Below are 21,761 nucleotides of genomic sequence, written 5' to 3' on the forward strand. Positions count from 1 at the left end.
CTGCTAGTCTGAGGAGGGATCCTAAAATTCCAGATAAGATAGTCCTCAACACTGATGGGGCTTTGGGCAAAAATTATGTCTTTCTGATTGGTGAGCCCGGGTGCCTAAAGAAGGTAACAGAGTCCTGAAGTTTATACTAGAAATCATTCTTACAGGAGAAACTAGAAAAGCACCAGAGATAGAGAGTGTTTTTTAGATGCAGAACTAGCCTCAGAGAAGAGAGGCAAGAGGAAGTTTGTCTGACAAGCATTAGGACCCAGGATTCAAGGGTCAGGATAGATAGGATAGATGGGTGAGTCTCACTTGGGCAACATGACTTTGAGAGTTCTGCTCATGTCCGCAGGGTCAACCAACTTGTTGTCAGGACCCCGGAGCTGAATGGCTTTCCTCTCTGTTGACCCTTGGCTCAGGCCAGAAGTACAGGAAAAGCAGAAGCTGGTTCCAGGCAAACCAATGCTCCCAACTCCAAAGAGTTGGGGGTTGCTAGAGAGCCCTTTCCCAGAAAGCCTGACACCCCTGTCTTTAGTCCAGTGGTTGCACTAGTTGCTTTTAACTGGCCGACAGGTACCCGGTATTTAGCTCCCAAGTTCTAAGGAAAAATAGGACAGAATAGCAAGTGAAAGGGGTCTGATGGTACTCACCGCTTGGCGATAGTTGATGGTCCCTTTGTGGTTGCCAAAATGTGTCCAGAATGGGTTCCTTCCAGTGGGTTCTTGGTCTTGCTGACTTCAAGAATGAAGCCATGGATGCTCGTGGTGAGTGTTACAGTTCTTAAAGATGGTGTGTCCAGAGATGTTCAGATATGTCTGGAGTTTCTTCCTTCCAGTGGGTTCGTGGTCTTGCTTGACTTCAGGAGTGAAGCTGCAGACCTTTGCAGTGAGTGTTACAGCTCTTAAAGGTAGTGCGGACTCAAAGATTGAGCAGCAGCAAGATTTATTGTGAAGAGCAAAAGAACAATGCTTCCATAGCAAGGAAGGGAGCCTGAGCAGGTTGCTGCTGCTGGCTCCGGTAGCCAGCTTTTATTCCCTTATTTGACCCCACCCACATCCTGCTGATTGGTCCATTTTACAGAGTGCTGATTAGTCCGTTTTTACAGAGTGCTGATTGGTGTGTTTACAAACCTTTAGCTAGACACAGAGTGCTGATTGGTGCATTTTTACAGAGTGCTGATTGGTTTGTTTACAAACCTTTAGACATAGAGTACTGATTGGTGCGTTTTTACAGAGTGCTGACTGGTGCATTTACAAACCTTAGCTAGACACAGAGTGCTGATTGGTGTGTTTACAATCCTTTAGCTAGACAAAAAAGTTCTCCAAGTCCCCACCTGACCCAGAAGCCCAGCTGGCTTCACCTCTCATTTATGTGCTAGGTGTGTCTCCTAAAGACAGAAGATAGTTGGTTAGTGAGTTCGTATCCATTCTGTGGCTCTGTATCTTTTAAATGGTGCATTGAGTCATTTACATTCAATGTTAGTGTTGAAATGTGAGGTACCGTTGCATTCCTCATGCTGTATGGTGCCTGTGTACTTTGGATTTTGTTTTCGCTTTTTAACTTTTATTTTTGTTTTATAGGTCCTGTGTGATTTAAGCTTTAAAGAGGTTCTGTTTTGATGTGTTTCCAGGATTTATTTCACGATTTAGAGATCCTTTCAGCAGTTCTTGTAGTAGTGGCTTGGTAATGGTGAATTCTGTCAGCATTTGTTTCTCTGAAAAAGTGCTTTAACTCCTGCTGCTTTAAAGTTTGTTTTGTTTGATATAACAATAGCTACCCTGGTCACTTTTGGTGTCCATTTGCATGAAATACCTTTTTCCACCCATTTACTTGAAGTTTATGTGAGTTCTTATGTGCTAGATGAGTCTCCTTTCCTTCCTATATGATGCTTAGTTTTACTGGATACAAAATTCTTGGCTGATAATTGTTTTGTTTGAGGAGGCTGAAATAAGGCCCCAGTCCCTTCTAGCTCACAGGGTTTCTGCTGAGAAATCTGCTACTAATTGGATAGGTTTTCCTTTAAACTTTGCCTGGTGCTTCTGTATCATAGCTCTTAAGATTCTTTTCTTCCTCTTAACTTTGGATAACCTGATGACAATGTGCCTAGGTGAAGATCTTTTTGTGATAAATTTCCAGGGTGTTCTTTGTGCTTCTTGTATTTGGATGTCTAGGTCTCTCACAAGGCCAGGGAAGTTTTCCTTGATTATTTCCCCAAATATGTTTTCCAAACTTTTAGAATTCTCTTCCTCCTCAGGAGCACTGATTATTCTTAGGTTTAGTCATTTAACATAATCCCAGATTTATTGGAGGCTTTGTTCATATTTTCTTGTTCTTTTTTCTTTGTCTTTGTTGGATTGGGTTAATTTGAAGACCTTGTCTTCGAGCTCTGAATTTCTTTCTTTTACTTCTTTAATTCTATTGCTGAGACTTTCCAGAGCATTTTGCATTTCTAAACATGTGTCCAAAGTTTCCTGAATTTTTGATTGGTTTTTCTTTAAGCTATCAATTTTCTCGAATATTTCTCACTTCACCTCTCGTATCATATTTTGGATTTCCTTGCAAAGGGCTTTGCTTTTCTTTTGTCCCTCCCTGATTGGCTTAATAACTAACCTCCTGAATTCCAATCAGGGATTTCTTCTTGGTTTGGATCCATTGCTAGTGAACTAGTGTGATTTTTGGGGGGTGTTGAACAGCCTTGTTTTGTCATATTACCAGAGTTGGTTTTCTCATTTGGGTAGGCTCTGTTAGAGGGAAGGTCTAGGGTTGAATGATGTTGTTAACTTTCTTTGGTCCCATAGGGTGTTCCCTTGATGTAGTACTCTTTCCCTTTTCCTATGGATATGGCTTCCTGTGAGCCGAATTGCAGTATTGTTGTCTCTCTTCTGAGTCTAGCCACCCAGCGAGTCTTCCCAGCAGCGAGCTGTACTGGGGGTTGTCTGCACAGAGTCCTGTGATGTGAACTGTCTATGGGTCTCTCAGCTGTAGATACCAGTGCCTATTCTGGTGGAAGTGGCAGGGGGTGCAATGAACTCCGTGAGGGTTTTTACCTTTGGTGGTTTAATATTCTATTTTTGTGCTGGTTGGCATCCTGCCAGGAGGTGGCACTTTCCAGAGAGCATCAGCTGTGGTATTGTGAGGAGGAACTGGTGGTGGGCAGGACCCTAGAACTCCCGATTATATGCCCTTTGTCTTCTGCTACTATAGTGGGTAGGGAAGGACCATCAGGTGGGGCAGGGCCAGGCGTGTCTGAGCTCAGATTCTTCTTGGGTGGGTCTTGCTGAGGCTTCTGTGGGGAATGAAAGTGAGATTCCCAGGTCACTGGAGTTGTGTACCTAAGAGGATTATGGTTGCCTCTGCTGAGTCATTCAGATTGTCAGGGAACTGGGGGAAAGCTGGCAATCACAGGCCTCACCCAGCTCCCATATAAACCGAAGGACCGGTCTCACTCCCATCATGCCCCCAACAACAGCCCACAGACCTTTTCCAGGCAGAGAGTCATACAGGTTTGAAAACCTGCCCCAGGCTCTCTGCCTCCCAGTTGTGGAAAAAAAGGGCTTGGTTCTTCCCTGACCTGTGGAGTCTGCACACTGGATTTGTGCCCTCCCGTGAGTTCTGGCCAGGAGACTTCTCACCCTGTTCGAATTGCTACAAAGTTCAGCTAGAGATTTGCTACTCCCTGTGTAGTTTTAACCCCTGCTCCTCTCCCATTGGATCCCTGTGATGCCAGGCAGGAATGACCCACTAGGGGACCCAGCAAGCTCCTAGGGCCTTTTTGCTGCTTCCTCTACCCCTGTATTTCGCTCGGCTCTCCAGATAGACTCAGCTCCAGGTAAAGTTGGAAACTTCTCCCACAAGCAGACCTTCAGTTTCTCCAGTGGCGGTGTGTGTTTGGGAGGGGAGGGTCTTCTTTTCCTACTTCTGCAGTTGAGGCACTGACAGTTTTAAGGATGTCTCCTGGGTCCTGCAGGAGCAGTCTGCTTCCTTTGGAGGGTCTGTGAGTCCTCTCGGGATTGCTCGTTTGTTCTTGCAGCCAATCTGGAAAATCATTATTTTAAAATTCTGCACTTTTAATATATAGTATTTAATATAATTTTATACCCTCACAACAAAGTTGTAAATCCATTCTGCTTGTTTTCTAATTTGATTAATTAACATAAGAAAATAAACTACAACTTCCCTCAAATAACTTAATTTGGGGCCGTTTCAACTTGATCTGTATGTTGGAGCTGGTTTCCACTCAAGAATATTCTTGACTATTGAATGATAGCAGATTAAAAAAACTGAAGAAATTTATTTTCTAAAGGGAAGAAATAGAACCTAATATGTTTAGAGCTTTTGTTATTCATCTGATAATATGCTGTATATTTATCCATAAACTTTTACACTTGATCTTAGCCAAAAGGCCGAGAAGCGATTATTATCCATAAACTTTTAATCCTGAAAATTATTCTATAAAACATTTGTCATATTCTCAATTATAAAGATGAGAAAATAGTTTCAAAGAAAGAATTTTCAGTGTCATACACTTTACACATAGCCAAGTTGAGTTTCAAGTCCAAGGATGACAGTTGACTCCAAAGCCACAAGCCCACATCCTTTTCAATATCGACTGCTTGCAAAATTCAAGTTGTAATGACATGTGACATGGATATTTTTCTTTTTAGGAACGTGTATGTAACACATATATGTTATTTTTAAAGATTTTATTGTGAATTATATCAAACAGTAGTGACACAAAACATAAATGCAAAGCTTTATAAAGTATCGCAAGGCAAACATTCGTTTAAACACCACTGATAACCTATGCCCAGGAATAGAATATTGCCAGCACCCTTGAAGCTCCCCACCCTCACCACGCTCTTTATGAACACCATCCTCTTCTTTCTACCATAAGATTACTACTATCTTTACTTCTAACATTATAGTCCAAACTTTTTTTATGGTAAAATATACATAAAATGTACCATTTAACCATTTTAAACTGTATGGTTCAGTGGCATTAAGTATATTCACATTGTTGTATAATCATTACCACCATCCATCTTCAGAATTTTTCACCTTTTCAAACTGAAACTCTACCCATTATCAATAACTGTACCCATTATTAATAACTCCCATTCCTCTTTTCTCCCAACCCTAGCAACCACCATGCTACTTTCTGTCACTATGAATTTGACCACTCTAGGTACCCCATATAAGTGGAATCATACAATATTAATCCTTCTGTGACTGGCATATTTCTTTCAGCATGGTATCTTCAGGGTACATCCATGTTGTAGTACCTGCCAGGGTTTCCTTCCTTTTAAAGGTCAAACAATATTGCATTGTATGTATGCACCATGTTTGTTTATCTAATTATCTGTCAATGTACAACTTGTACAATTTGGGTTGCTTCTACCTTTGGTCTATTATGAAGAATATTGCCATGAACATGGATGTACAAATAGCTGTTTCAGTCCTTGCTCTCAGTTGTTTGGGGTATATACCTACAAACAGAATTGGTGGATTATTTGCTTCATTTATTGGGGAACTACCACATTGTTTTCCATAGCAGCTGTACTATTTTACATTATCATTAGCAGTGCACAAGTGTTCTAATTTCTCCATCTCCTTGCCAACAATTGTTACTTTTTGTGTTTTCATTGTAGATTTGTTCTTTTTGAAAACTTTGCATACATGAAATAATGCACATTTTCTTCTCATTCTGGCTTTTTTTTTGTCCAGCTTGTGAGATTCATGCATGCAGTTGAATGTAGCTGAAGCTGTACATTTTTATTACTCTGTAGTAGTCTGTGTATGACAATATCAATTTATTACTTACTCCACTGCTGATGGACATTTGGATTGTTCTAGTTCTTAGTTATTATGAATAATGCTGCTGGGAACATTCATATACATGAACGTTGGGGTATGTGTGGGCAATTTGTTTTTTATATACCTAGAAGTAGAATTGCTGGATCACATGTAGGCATATGTTCAACATTAGATTGTGCCAAGTTATTTTTCAAAGTTGTTGTACTAGTTTACATTTCCACCAGAAGTTTTTGAGTTCTCACTGCATCATATCCTTCCTACTGCAAATGTGGTTTTCGCCATTCTAATAATTACTGATGATGTTGAACATTTTTGTTTTTACATATTTATTGAGCATTTGGATAGTCTCTTTCATAAAATAGCCTCCTGCCTTTTTTTTTTTTCTATTGATTCTTTTGTCTTTATTGATTTGCATGAAAAAATATTGATAATGGGATGGATGGATAGGTAGGTAGATAGAGAGATACAAACTTGTTGTTGCAAATGTCTTCTATTCCTTGCCTTTTCACTTTCCTTTTTGTTTTGAGGCGCAGTCTCACTGTGTGGCCCAGGCTGGAGTGCAGTGGCGTGATCTCGGCTCACTGCAAACTCCGCCTCCTGGGTTCACACCATTCTCCTGCCTCAGCATCCCGAGTAGCCGGGACTACAGGCACCCGCCACTAGGCCCGGCTAATTTTTTGTATTTTTAGTGGAGACGGTGTTTGACCATGTTAGTCAGGATGGTCTCTGGATCTCCTGACCTCGTGATCCACCCGCCTGGGTCTCCCAAAGTGCTGGGATTACAGGCCTGAGCACCGCGCCCGGCCTCCTTTTCACCGTCTTAATGACGTCTTTAGTAAATAGAAGTTTTTAATGTCAATGTAGTAAAGATTTATAAAACAACTTTCCTTTGTGGCTGATGGTTCTTTTGCCCTCTCAAATAAACCTTTCCCTACCCCAAAGTCATGAAGATATTTTAAATTTGCTGTCAAGCTGGGTGCGGTGGCTCATACTTGTAATCCCAGCACTTTGGGAGGTCGAGACGGGTAGATTACCTAAGGTCAGAAGTTCAAGACCAGCCTGACCAACATGGAGAAACCCCGTCTCTATTAAAAATACAAAAAAATTAGCTGGGCATGGTGGCGCATGCCTGTAATCCCAGCTACCCAGGAGGCTGAGGCAGGAGAATCACTTGAATCCGGGAGGTGGAGGTTGCGGTGAGCCAAGATCTTGCCATTGCACTCCAGCCTGGGCAACAAGAACGAAACTCTGTCTCAAAAAATAAATAAATAAATAAATAAATAAATAAATAAATAAAATAAATTACCTGTCAATAGATTCAAAAAAGGTGGAAGGCCGCTGAGAATTTCATTGAATTTACATTATAAGTATAGATGAATTTGTAGATAATTGATACCTTCATATCAATTGATCTTGGCTTGGTCCTCCAAGCTATGAACATTGTATATTCCTCCATGGGTCTTTAATTTTCCTTACTGTTCTCTTGTTTTCTGCAAAGGTATGTTGTCCATCTTGCATTAATATTTATTTTTAAGTATTTGGTATACTCAATGCTATTATAAATGTTATATATTTATAAGCTTTTGCTTTCTCTTTGTTGGTATACAGAAATCAAAAGATTGTTGATACTGAGTCTTTGTTCAACTCATGTATTCTGATAATTTTACTAGAACATTTTTGACATCTACTCAAATCATGTAATTGGAAATAATATCCATCCATTTTTAATTATTAGAGCATTTTAATACGATTTTTTTCTTACCTTATTGCCTTGGTTAAGACCTTTAATACAGTATTAAATTGACATACACGGTGGTCATCATAAGCATCTTTCTGTCATCCTCATCTCGAAGAAGAAAGCCTGCTTGAAATTCTTCCTAAATTTCTATAAATAATGAAACATCAGGGTAAACTTTTGGACAATTTTTGTTTTATAACTTCAACTCATTAACAATGATATGGTATACGGAGAGATTACATTTTATCTAAAACTACCCTCAGTTCTTACTTATCAAAGCCTCTGTGTCACTGACTTTTCTAAAAATCAAAATCCTTAAAATTGAATCCTCTGAATTTTAGACATCTCACCTGATATTTTGATACTGACTTCTATATTTATATATGTGACATTATTCCTTTCATTTTACAACAACTGTTTAAAATGTGATTTGGTGTGTATTCTGTAGTAACTTCACAAATTCTTGTTAATTAATTTAACAGTATGTTATTTGAAAGAAAGATACACTTGACTGTTTCAATATATTTTACTAGCTGTATCTCTATTACTAAAAAATAGTGAGACAATTTTGGTGCAAATACCTCAGATGGTTCTTAATCTGAGATGAGGGAGTCTTTATTTCCCTCAGAATAGTATATATATTTTTGATCACTCAAATACCCCATTATTCCAGATTATTGAAATAAATAATTACAGCTGTCATTTTGCTTTAACGTGACAGTGAAAATAACTGTAAGAGATATATCTCCCTTTTTTTTTTTAAATTTCACTAGATTGAAAAAGCAATCCATGTGCTTTTCATCGACCTCTCTTTACCTCTCTTAATCAAGACATTTCTGTCTAAAATAATGTTTGGAAAAGGACAGACATAAAGAGAGCTGCATGAAAATGCTAACACATCTTCAGTTTCACTCTTTTAATAATAGCCATACTGTTCCTTTTGCTGTTATATGTGGACTCAGTCCTCCATCCTACCTCGAACCCTCATTGCTCTGACAAATGACCAGTTCTGTGATTCAGATTTGTTGAGATCAGCTAGGTGTACTCCATGATAATGATGATGAAGAATGATGATAAAAGAGGTAGTAGTGATGATGATGCTGGGTAGCTAATTTGTAGAACCTTTGAATAGATGTGCCATCCCAGTGTAAAGTAGAAAGTGTGATGGTTTTGTTAGGCATCCATTTTATAAGACGGTGGATTTTAGCAAGTTTTTATATGGGAATTTTAAATAAAGCTCTCTGTTTGATATAAAGAAATATGACACTTCACGTATTTTTAAACTCTGCTTTCATAGTATATTAGAAGAAACATTTTTCATTTTTCTTTCTATAATCTTATCATTTATCTAATGATTAAAGTAGTATCATCTGTTTTATTACACAGATATTATTTTGTGCTTGAACTTTTACTTTTTGAAGCTGAATATTATTAACAGGCTTTCCTTTACCAACACAAAGAAACATCTTTGGGAGACAGAAAACCACACTAAAATTATCAGGGGTCCATCAGTGCATTTATGCTTAGAAAGAATGGAAGGTAAATATGTAGGTCTGTGAAGACCATGTTCTTTCTCCTACTGAATTAATACATCTCAGCCTCTCCCCAGCACTACGTTATGCATTGTTTGGGAGAATAATTGCATGATGTTTATTTTGCAAGCTATAACATTTTATTATGTTTTACTTTTTCTCCACTACAACCTGATGCCATTAAGGAGCTCAACTGATGTTTATGCTTGATGTTCCAAGTTAGACAGGTGTAGCTTGCTGTGCTTTTTAAAGAGTAGCTAACATATGTATCATGTAACATATGTATCATGAGCTTTTTCACATAGTGTCAGACTAATTAATGTATTATATTTCACTGCAACAGGATCACATTAGTCTTGGTAACTTAATCATCCAGACTGGTCGATTGTCTTCCACCATGAACTTAAAATGACATAAGTATAATTAGATGCACTGAATTGTGAAAAATATAAAATATGTATGAATATGAACATTTTAAATGTGAACCAAAATTTGTCTTCAGTCATTTTGTATAAATAACTCAGGTAGCATAACCATTAAAGTATGATTCTTCCTCTGTATCCTTGGATTCTGTATCCAGGGATTCAATTAACCTCAGATTGAAAATATTCCCGCCCCCAAAAAATGGATGGTTTGTGTCTGTACTAGACATGTACTGACTTTTTTCAGGTCATTATTTCCTAAACAATACAGCGTTAACAACTATTTTCATAGCATTTACATTGTATTAGGTATTATAAAAACTCTAGAGATTATTTAAAGTATATGAGAGGATGTGTATAGATTAGAGCATCTGGAGCACCTATGCATTTTGGTATCCAAGAAGATCCTGGAACCAATCCCCCATGGATATCAAAAGACAACTGTATAGGTTAAAAACATACCATATGTTAACTCAACCAAACAGTTGATTTATGATATCAAGGAAAATATGAACAGTGTTTTTCAGTGCACATGGGAAAACTTCTAGACACTCTTTAAAAATGAATTATTTTAAGAGGAATGCTTTCTTTAACACATAATTGAAGAAAGTAAGATTGGTACTTACAGAGTTCACTGATGAAAATGAGGATATATTTCAGATTGCTTTTTAAGTATATAAGGTAGGGTTAGTAATTTTAAATAAATAGTTGGCTTATTTTCTTAAAGAACAGGACAATTCTTATGCTACCAAATTCAACTGCCATGCTAAATGAGATTCAATACATGTCCTAATTTCATAAGGTTTGTGTTTGGACACAAAAAATGTGGGCCAAACTGACTGAGCTGATGTATAATTATAAGTCTACATGAAAAATGCAATTACAAGTAGTTCCATGGAATTGGAAACTGTGCTTTCTCACATTGTCTCCCGAGTGCCTGGTGAGACATCAGGCTTGGTGGTGGTGGAGAAATATGTGTTGAATGAATGTATGAGAGGAAGCGTTTAGAATAAAAATGCATTGATGCTACAGGAAATAAGACATAAGATATTCAATACGGTTCACCACTGAGTTCTAAAAAACAATGTTTTTCTACTTGGATTTTTGAAAGAACCACAACCCCCAAGTCAATGAGAAAAAGCTTCTGTAAATCAGCCACTAAAGTCTTATTAAATCACAAATACCAAAGACGTAAAAATCTATCTACAATTTTTAGCAATTTATCATACTAAAACTCATCTGGGGAGAAAATATTCATAGGAATTAAAGTGCTTTATTTATAAGAGGCACAATTAAGATGGATGCTCAGTCATTTTTAGTGATTAGTACACTACCCCCTAGTTAATAGAATCCTCTAGCTTTCCCCAGCAGATGAGGGTGAGCTACTGCGTTTAGGAAAAAACAGTACCTGTCTATTCTACAAACAGCTTATTTGGCAGAGTGGTATAAAACAAGTTCTATTTTGGTATGTAAAAAAGCATTATTAATATTTTTAAGGAAGAAGAAAGAAATACATGAAAAAATGGTTACAAATATATGTTAAAATATATGGTTTCATGTCTTTATATAAGGTAAATGTAACAATTTGAATAGTATTTATTTAGTAATCTGTTAAAAATTAATGGGCCATTATAGTCTTTATTATTGTAACAGAGAAAAAGACTCTCCTATTTCAAATTTATTCAGTATGTAATAAATCTATTGGATTTTTAAATGTGTATATATCATCACTCATGGCTTATTGATAAGAAATGTGTAATTAGGCGATTTTGTTTTGCAAGCATCATAGTGCTTATCTATAAACCTAGATCGTATATGCCTATTATATACCTAGGCTATATGGTATAGCCTATTTATTGCTCCTAGGCTACAAACCTGTGCAGCATGTGACTGTACCGAATACTGTAGGCAATTGTAACAGTGGTATTTGTGTGTCCAAACATAACTAAACATAGAAAAAGTACAGTAAAAATATGTTATTATAACTTTATAAGACCAATGTCTTCTATGTAGTTCATTATTGACTGAAATGCCATTATATGGCACATGTGGCACTATATATATATATATATATATAGTATACACACACACACACACACACATATAAAGTAAATGAAAAGGAGAAATTAGAGCCTGGCATTTTATCCTATAACCTAAGCAGAGTCAAAACAACTACATTTTAATTAAAAAAGGATTTTTTCCCACATAACATTTAGCTCTCTATCTTGACTCAAGGAGATATCGTCATGAAAAGCCCAAAATACTGTAGCATATATACTACATAAAAAATACTGTTAGATTTTCTTATTGTAACATTAAACATAATTCCTCAATTCAGTTCAACCTTCAGTGGTTCCCAACTTAATAGAGAGAATTATCACTCATCTGGTTGAATAAGCCAGGAACCTGGGTGTTGTACTGAACCAGTCTTTCATTCAGGCTCTCCATTTCCAATCCATCATATATCCATTTATTTCTCTCCAACCATTCCACTTCTGGTTTCATTTTCACCACTTTAGTCTAAGGTACCATCATCTCCTATGCAGATTACTTCAGGAGCTCGTAACTGGCCTCTGTTCTTCTATCTACCCAGGTTGTATCCAGTCTCTGCAAGAACAAATCTGATTATGTTATTCTCTTGCTTTAAAAGTCTTCAGGCCGGGTGCGGTGGCTCAAGCCTGTAATCCCAGCACTTTGGGAGGCCGAGACGGGCGGATCACGAGGTCAGGATATCGAGACCATCCTGGCTAACACGGTGAAACCCCGTCTCTACTAAAAAAATACAAAAAATTAGCTGGGCGAGATGGCGGGCGCCTGTAGTCCCAGCTACTCGGGAGGCTGAGGCAGGAGAATGGCGTAAACCCGGGAGGCGGAGCTTGCAGTGAGCTGAGATCCGGCCACTGCACTCCAGCCTGGGCGACAGAGCGAGACTCCGTCTCAACAAAAAAAAAAAAAAAAAAAGTCTTCAAAAGCACTTAGAATGAAATCCCAACCTGAAACCTGGCCTACAACTCCTGCATGAGCTGCCCTGCCTATAGCTCCAGTCTCATTTCATTCATCACTCACTGTAGGTAACTTCTTATGCCCCAGCCTGTCATGACCTTCCTTCAGTTCTGGAAATGCTCTATTCTCTTTCCCGCTTTGGTGTCTGTGTATGTCCCTGGTCTCTAGACTATTCCTCAAATACATCAACCCTCTTCATTTAAGTTCTCATCAAGTTTAATAATAATTCAATGCTAAACTATAATCCATATAGTAAAGAGAAAATGGGCTCATCTCCAGATTTAATCAATAATTATAAATTATAGAACTAACTTCATAAGCTCTTTAAAAAGTGTCAAAGAATAATAAATGTAAACAACAGAGAAAGGATAGTATATGTAAATGAAGAATTAACCTAGGATTTATGAGTTGTAGGGGAAGAACAAGGGAAGAATGATACATGTTTATTTGAATAAAACCAAATAGCTGAAGAAAGATCTGAATGGACAAATTACAAAATTCACACAAGTTCCAAGCAAGAATCATGAGATAAGATCCATACCAACACCTTGAATTTTAAAGCAACTTTTCTGAGGTATAATTTATATACCATAAAACTTAGCTTTGTGAATATACAATCTCATGGGTTTTTTTCTAAATTTACAGTTTCCATCACCCCAAAATGTTTCTTTATATAAATTTGCAGTCAATCCTTGTTCTCACCCTCAGCCCTAAAGAACCACAGATCTGCTCTGGACATTTCGTATATAAAGAATCATATGATATCTATTCTATACTTGTACTCTGTGGTAATCTTTTTGAGGTACATGTATCGGTTTAAGTACTTTGTTTCTTGTTATTGCTGAAGAGTATTCAATTCTTTTAAATGTATTGATACTTATTTAATGGCCTAGCATATGATCCATATTGGAGAATGTTCCATTTGTGCTTGAAAAGAATGTGTATTCTTTGTTGGTGGAGTGTAAATTAGTTCAGCCATTGTGGAAGACAGTGTGGTGATTCCTCAAGGATCTACAACTAGAAATACCATTTGATCTGGCATTCCCATTACTGGGTATATACACAAAGGATTATAAATCATTCTTATGTTTATTGCAGCACTATTCACAATAGCAAAGACTTGGAACCAACCAAATGTCCATCAATGATAGACTAGATAAAGAAAATGTGGCACATATACATCATGGAATACTATGCAGCCATAAAAACGGATGAGTTCATGTCCTTTGCAGGGACATGGATGAAGCAGGAAACCATAATTCTCAGCAGACTAACACGGGAACAGAAAACCAAACACTGCATGTTCTCACTCGTAAGTGAGAGTTGAACAATGAGAACACATGGACACAGGGAGGGGAACATTACACACTAGAGCCTTTTGGGGGTTGGTGGGCTAGGGGAGGGATAGCATTAGGATAAATATCTAATGTAGGTGACGGGTTGATGGGTGCAGCAAACCACCATGGCACATGTATGCCTATGTAACAAAACTGCACATTCTGCACATGAAACCCAGAACTTAAAGTATTAAAAAAAAAAAAAAAAAGAAAGAAAGAAAGGAAAGAATGCATATTGTACTGTCATGGGTGCTCATTTCTATAACTATTAGTTCAAGCTAGTTCATACATTGTTTAGGGATTCTGTACTTGCTGATTTTCCATCTAGTTCTATAAACTATGGAAAATGAGGTATCCAAGTCTCCAAGAATTATTTTTCTTTTCACTTCTGCCAGTTTTTGCTTCTAGGGCCCTGTTTTGTCTTCTAGGGCCCTGTTTTTAAGGACACAGACATTTATAATTTTTATATCTTCATGAAGAATGTAATCTTTTATCATTGTGAAATGTCAGTCTTTGTTTCTGGTAATATTTCTATGTTTAAATCTACTTGTCTTATAATTGTATAGCCACTCCAGCTTTTTTATACTTTCTGCACGCATGATATATTTTTTTCTATCCTTTTACTTCCAACCTATTTGTGTCTTTGAAATTGAGTATGTCCCTTGTGGATGGTGTATAGTTAGTTCTTGCTGTTGTTGTTGCTTGGCCAGTCTGAGAATATCTTCCTTTTGTTTGGAATGTTTGATCAATTCACAATCACTGTAATTGTTTCTATGGTTGGATTATTACATCTTCCATTTTTATGTCTTCTATATATCTTACATGCTTTTTGTTCCTTTGTTCTGCTGTTACTGTCTTCTCTTTGTTTGATTTTTTTACTGTAACATTAAACATAATTCCTCAATTCAGTTTTTACCATTTTGAGCGTTTTTTTTAGTGGTTACTCCAGATTTTAAAAAATACATCTTGGCTGGGTACGGTGGCTCATGCCTGTAATCCCAGCACTTTGGGAGGCCGAGGCGGGCGGATCACAAGGTTAGGAGATCGACACCATCCTGGCTAACACAGTGAAACCCCGTCTCTGCTAAAAAAGCACAAAAAAATTAACCAGGTGTGGTGGTGGGCGCCTGTAGTCCCAGATACTTGGGAGGCTGAGGCAGGAGAATGGTGTGAACCTGGGAGGCAGAGCTTGCAGTGAGCTGAGATTGCGCCATTGCACTCCAGCCTGGGCGACAGAGCGAGACTGTCTCAAAAAAATAAAAAATAAAATAAAATAAATAAATAAATAAATAAATAAAATATACATCTTATTCCATTTTAGTTCAGATAAATACTAGTTTCATTTTCATAAAATACCTAAACTTTGGCCCTGTGTTGCTCCATTCTCCTCCTTCTCTTTTGTGCTATCATTGCCATATATATTAATTCTGCATATGTTTTAAACCCAATGATACAGTTTTAATTATTGCTTTATACAATCTTCTGTCTTTTAAACCAGCTGAGAAAATAATTAAAATATATTTATTCAGCCTTTATGTTTTCCACATATTTACCGTTTTTGGTGCTCTTTATTTCTTCTTGTGGATTCTATTACTATCTGTTACCTCAGAAGTCAAGAAATAAAGGGGAAATATAGGGAAACGAAATAAAATGATTTTCTTTCAAGCTGAAAGACTTCTTTTAGTATTTCTTGTAAGGCAGATGTGCTAGCAACCAATTATCTTTGTTTATCTAGAAATGCCTTTATTTTGTATTGATCTTTGAAAGATAGTTTTGCTGTATATAGAATTCCTGGTTGATAGTTTTCTTCTTTCAGCACATTGAATATGTCATTCTACTTTCTTTTGGCCTCTACTGCCTCTGATGTGAAATCAGCCATAATCACATTATTGTTTCCTTGTGCATGAAGAGTCATTTGTTTTTTTTCCTTTTGCTTTCAAAATTTTCTCTGTGGCTTTTACTGTGATGTGCCTAGGTGTGGCTCTCTCAATGAAACAGAGTTCATCAAATTTGAAATGTCTTTGGCTGTTATTTCTCCAAACATTTTATTTTATTTTATTGAGATGAGTCTCACTCTGTCACCCAGGCTGGAGTGCAGTGGCGCAATCTTGGCTCACTGCAAGCTCCGCCTCCCAGGTTCACACCATTCTCCTGCCTCAGCCTCCTGAGTAGCTGGGACTACAGGCACCAACCACCATGCCTGGCTAATTTTTTGTGTTTTTAGTAGAGACAGGTTTCACTGTGTTAGCCAGGATGGTCTCGATCTCCTGACCTTGTGATCCGCCTGCCTTGGACTCCCAAAGTGCTAGGATTATAGATGTGAGCCACCACACCCGGCCTCTCCAAACATTTTAAATGACATTTCCTCTCTCTTGTCTCCTTCTAGGACTCTTATTACATTGTCTTGCTGTTGTTTCAGACATCTCTGAGGCTCTATCCATTTTTCCTTACTCTTTTCTCCCTGTGTTCTTGAGATTGGGTAATTTCTATGGAATTTTCTTTAAATTAACTGATGGATTTCTTCTACTGTCACAGATCTGCTCTTGAGCCCCTCTTGTAAATTATTTGTTGTATTTTTTTAGCTTCAGAATTTCTGTTTTTTTTTTTTTTTAGTTTCTATCTCCTTATTCAAATTCTCTATTTGTTTAATCACTGTCATCATAATTTCCTTTAATTACTTAATTATGATTTCCCTTGGTTCTCTGACCATATCTATATTTGTTTGAAGTTTTTTTTTTTTTTTTTTTTTTTTTTTTTTTTTTTTAGGTGATAGAGCCTTGCTCTGTTGTCAGGCTAGAATGCAGTAGCACTATCTCAGCTCACTGCAACCTCCACCTCCTGGGTTCAAGCAATCCTCCTGCCTCAGCCTCCCAAGTAGCTGGGACTACAGGCGTGTGCCACCATGCCCAGCTAATTTTTTGTATTTTTAGTAGAGACAAGGTTTTATCATATTTATCATGTTTTATCGTGACAGGATGTTCTTGATCTCTTGACCTTGTGATCCCCCTGCCTCACCGCCCAAAAGTGCTGGGATTACAGGTGTGAGCCACTGTACCCAGCCTGAAAAACAATTTCTATTGACTACTTTTTTTTCTAAACTATAGCTCACATATTTCCTGTTTCTTCACACGTTTTGCATTTAATTGAAAATACAACACTTTACAAAATGCCTTGTAGTACCTCTGGATTCCTCCCTCTGAAGACAATTCTTGTTGCTATTTTTTTTCATTTTTGTTTGTTTGTTCATTTAATAACTTCCCTGGACTAAATCTGTGAAATCTGTCTCCTCCACAATATGTGGGTACTTATGCCTCTACTCAGTTTTTATTGTTATTTTTATTCTTGCTTTAATTTTTCAGCCTGACTTATTAGGGGTCACCCTTGGCAATACATTTAACTTTATATAATAAGGAAACACACACACATAGCAATACAGGGCTAAAAAGACACACAAGCTCACACATACACGAATAGTACAGTCTTAGACTTCTGTGAAACACTAAGTATGATAATATAGCAATGGTTTCAGATATCAATCTCTTCAGCGTTTTGAGGTGAAATGTAATTTTCTAAAAATTCCATATTCTGTTCCAAGACAACTTGTATTATATATGTAAACAGAAAGACCATCTCCATTGTTTCAAGAATCACTAGATATGCCTTTGTAATTTTTTCTGAGAAATTTGTTAAATATGTACCCTAATGAATTATAAGATGAATCAAAAATTAAACAATACAAATGTCACAGCATTAGAGACTAGTAAAAAGCATTCAGATTCACAAATATGCAAACTAAATAAATAACCTCAGAAATTATAGTCATAAAATGAAATGAAATGTAAAAGTGAAAACTGTTCTTGAAAAATAATTCAGTGGTTAAAAGCTGAATTTAAAGGCTACAGATTAAAATAATGTTAGTAAGTGGTATCATGAGTAATAAAAGTGCATTAAATTCCCCATCCTGTACAAGAAAATGAAAAAGTATAATTTTGTATTTGATGTTAAGATAGATTTAAGTATTTGATATATTTAAATGCAACCGTTAGTAAAATTTAAAATTTGATTTATTTCCGTTATCTTACTGTAGAAGGTAAATAAAATATCTTTAAAGCATAAGAAGGTAATTTAGATGTGATTCTCCATTGTATAAAAACAATAGGGGAGTGGCAGGGACTATGGGGATCTAAAAAGTATGTACTACTTATGAAGCTATTTTAATCTACACATTTTAAAGCATTGTGCTAGCCAAATCAAATACATTTTGGGGCCATGATGCATCTAGTTTGCCATCCCAGAAGCCAAGAAATAAAGGGGCAAAGAAAGAAAAGGAAGGAAAAAAGAAAACTTAAGAGACAGGTGCAAACCTGCTTCAACTAGGGTTAAACTTTGAAATTCATTTATATGATATTTGCAAGAGACATATCTAACATGAAGTGACTAAAAAAGTTTTTGAAAAACAAGTTGAATATCAGTAACCTCATAAAACGGAAGCAAGAGTGCTAAATCTAGTAGAGAAAACAAGAATTAATAGAAATAGGATGACAGCAGATGTGGAGATTTGAAAACTGGAAATTATAGCCGGGCATGGTAGCTCATGCCTGTAATTCCAGCACTTTGGGAGGCCAAGATGGGCAGATCACCTGAGGTCAGGGGTTCAGGACCAGCCTGGCCAACTTGTTGAAACCCTGTCTCTACTAAAAATACAAAAATTAGCTGGGACTACATGCCTGTAGTCCCAGCTACTCAGGAGGCTGAGGCAGGAGAATCACTTGAACCCAGGAGGCGGAGGTTGCAGTGAGCCAAGATCGTGCCACTGCACTCCAGCCTGAGTGACAGAGAGATAGAGTGAGACTCTGTCTTAAAAAAAATAAATAAAAATAAAATAAAATAATTTAAAAATTGGAAATTATATTCATTTTCTAATACATTCTAATGCTTTGATATATTAGACACTTTTCTAGTAAAAAGTAAATCAAAATTTACAAAAACATCTACAAAGATAAAAAGAACATCATTTAAGCAACGGAAAATATTAAATGTTAACCTTCTATCATACAACTGAACCTAGGTGATTTTTATGGTTTAGTCCTAAACCTCCAAGGAATAATAAGTCTTATACTATATTATTTTTTCTGAGAACAGAGAAAGAAACCTACGCAATGTTATTTTTTTTATTTTTTATTTTTTTTGAGACTGAGTCTCACTCTGTCACCCATGCTGGAATGCAGTGGTGCCATCTCGGTTCACTGCAACCACTGCCTCCCAGGTTCAAGTGATTCTCCTGCCTCAGCCTCCCAAGTAGCTTGGACTACAGGTGCTACCATGCCTGGCTAATTTTTGTATTTTTAGTACAGACAGGGTTTCACCATGTCGGGAGGCTGCTCTCAAACTCCTGACCTCAGGTGATCCACCCGCTTCAGCCTCCGCAAGTGCTGGGATTACAGGTGTGAGCCACTCTGCCCAGCTGCAATGATTTTATGAAACCAATGTAAACTTGACACTAAATCCTAATGAAGATAATCCTCCAGGAAACTGTAGACAATTATAAATGAGAGTATACTAAGCGATATATGAGCAAATCAAATTTACTAGAACATTATTGAACAATGCAATGCAATTAACTTAGCTTTATCCCAAAAAGTTAGTGATTATTCAAAACATTATGGCAATATGGCAGGGTCAAATTAAAAAGCCATGTGATTATTTTAGTAAGTGACTCAATAATATGAATACACTTCCTGATAAAAATTCTTAGTTATCTAAAACTGAGGTGGATATTCCTTTAACTTAATCTCAACCTAATCATTTTCATCATAATCAATACAGTAAGAGTTAATCTTATTAAAATGGGAATAGGATGAATGCTTGATATAATCAATTATTATTTAATATTATTATTTAGGTTTTAACTGTTGTGGTAAGAGAAAATATGTGTAAGTAGTATAATTTGGGGAGAAAATGATACACTATGATAATTATTTTCTATATGATATTTTTACATATAAAATTAATGTGAGAAACTTAGAATTAATGAGAGACCAGTTATAAAGCCAGTTTAAAAATAACTGTACAAAATTAATATTTTCTTTATATGGTAGCAATACACTAAAAATATGAGAAATAACTAACATCACTAATCCAAGATCACTTGCTACACTCTATGAGAAATATACATAATCTGTATTAAGAAAAATGTAAGATTAGACTGAAACAAAGGATAAAAGATGAAGACATGTAGCATGTTCCAAAGTAGGAAAATTGAATATCATAAAGATGTTATTTCTCCAAACTTAATTTCTAGTTTTACTGCAATTTCTCTTCAAACCTCTGCTGAATTTTGGGAGACAGTAAAGTGAAAAACTTGATGACTAATTCTAAATTCATATTGAAGAGTAAATAACAATAGCTATTTTTATTTTAGAAGATAAGTAATGAGGGGGTAATTGAACAACCAGCTATTAAAACACATAAAAAATCTGCAATAGTTGAAAGTATAGAATTCATTCAAGAATTGGCAAATGAACAGAACAAATCCTGGTTTTATTCAGTTTAATAACTGTTTAAGTCCCTGAGACTTTGAAGTTGTTACAGCATCATAATTTGGTGTATCATGACATACCTTCTGTTTTCTGTGACTTAGGATCCTGTATTTTAAACAGAATTACATGCCAAAATTAAAGCATGTTAATCTTCTGAGTTTGAAGATCTCACCAACTGGAGAGTGACTTTTTATTACCATGATAGAAAAGCTGGACTTTAAAAAGTAGTTTGTGGCTGGGTGTGGTGACTCACACCTGTAATCCCAGGAGTTTGGGAGGTTGAGGCGGGCGGATTGCTTGAGGTCAGGAGTTCAATATCAGCCGGGCCAACATGGTGAAACCCTCTCTCTACTAAAAATACCAAAAATTAGCTGGGCGTGGTGGCCCACGCCTGTAGTCCTAGCTAGTCAGGAGGCTGAGGCAGGAGAATTGCTTGAACCCGGGAAGCGGAGGTTGCAGTGAGCCGAGATTGCACCACTGCACTCCATCCTGAGTGACAGAGAGAGACTTAATCTCAAAAAAATAAAAAAATAAAAAAATTAAAAGTCGGTTGTGAAATCTTTGTTCTACATTTTTTCTTCTGGGACCAATAGGATATTTGTTTCCTGGAAGGTAACCAGTATTTAGCATAACTATTTTGGACTTCTTCTCTTCAACTGTGTGATATGTTTTGCATAGGCAATCATATCATCTACAAATAGATGTTTCAGTTTTTCCTTTACACTATTTATGTCATTTATATCTTCTATTTGCCTTACCGCACTGGCTAAGACTTTCTGTAACATGTTGAACAGGAGTAGTGAAGGCAGACAACTTTTTTTATTCCTGATGTTAAAAAGCATAGTTTATGGTCTTTGACCATTAACTATTATTGTTAATCGTAATTTTTTTGTAGATGCACTTTATCACATTAAGAAAGTTCCTTCTAATTCTGTGAAGAAAGTCAGTGGTAGCTTGATGGGAATAGCTTTGAATGTATAAATTACTTTGGGCAGTATGGCCATTTTCATGATATGGATTCTTCCTATCCATGAGCATGGAATGTTTCTCCATTTGTTTGTGTTCTCTCTTATTTCCTTGAGCAGTGGTTTGTAGTTTTCCTTGAAGAGGTCCTTCAAATCCATTGTAAGTTGATTCCCAGATATTTTATTCTCTCTGTAGCAATTGTGAAGGGGAGTTCACTCATGATTTGGCTCTCTGTGTGTCTATTTTTGGTGTATAGGGATGCTTGTGATTTTTGCACATTGATTTTGTATCCTGAGACTTTGCTGAAGTTGCTTATCAGCATAAGGACCAAAAAAGAGCCTGTGTAGCCAAGACAATTGTAAGTAAAAAGAACAAAGCTGGAGGCATCACACTACCTGACTTCAAACTATACTACAGGT

The 21,761-nt window shown here is 36.7% G+C and overlaps 1 protein-coding gene across 1 annotated transcript in view; it reads left to right on the forward strand.

The window, feature by feature from the left end:
• Positions 1-21,761, forward strand: part of KIAA0825 (KIAA0825 ortholog) — a 438,259-nt gene that overhangs the window by 227,434 nt on the left and 189,064 nt on the right. The gene's annotated exons all lie outside the window — the stretch shown is intronic.

Source organism: Trachypithecus francoisi, unplaced genomic scaffold, assembly GCF_009764315.1.
Source record: "Trachypithecus francoisi isolate TF-2019V2 unplaced genomic scaffold, Tfra_2.0 Lachesis_group2, whole genome shotgun sequence".
Taxonomy (NCBI): Eukaryota; Metazoa; Chordata; class Mammalia; order Primates; family Cercopithecidae; genus Trachypithecus; species Trachypithecus francoisi.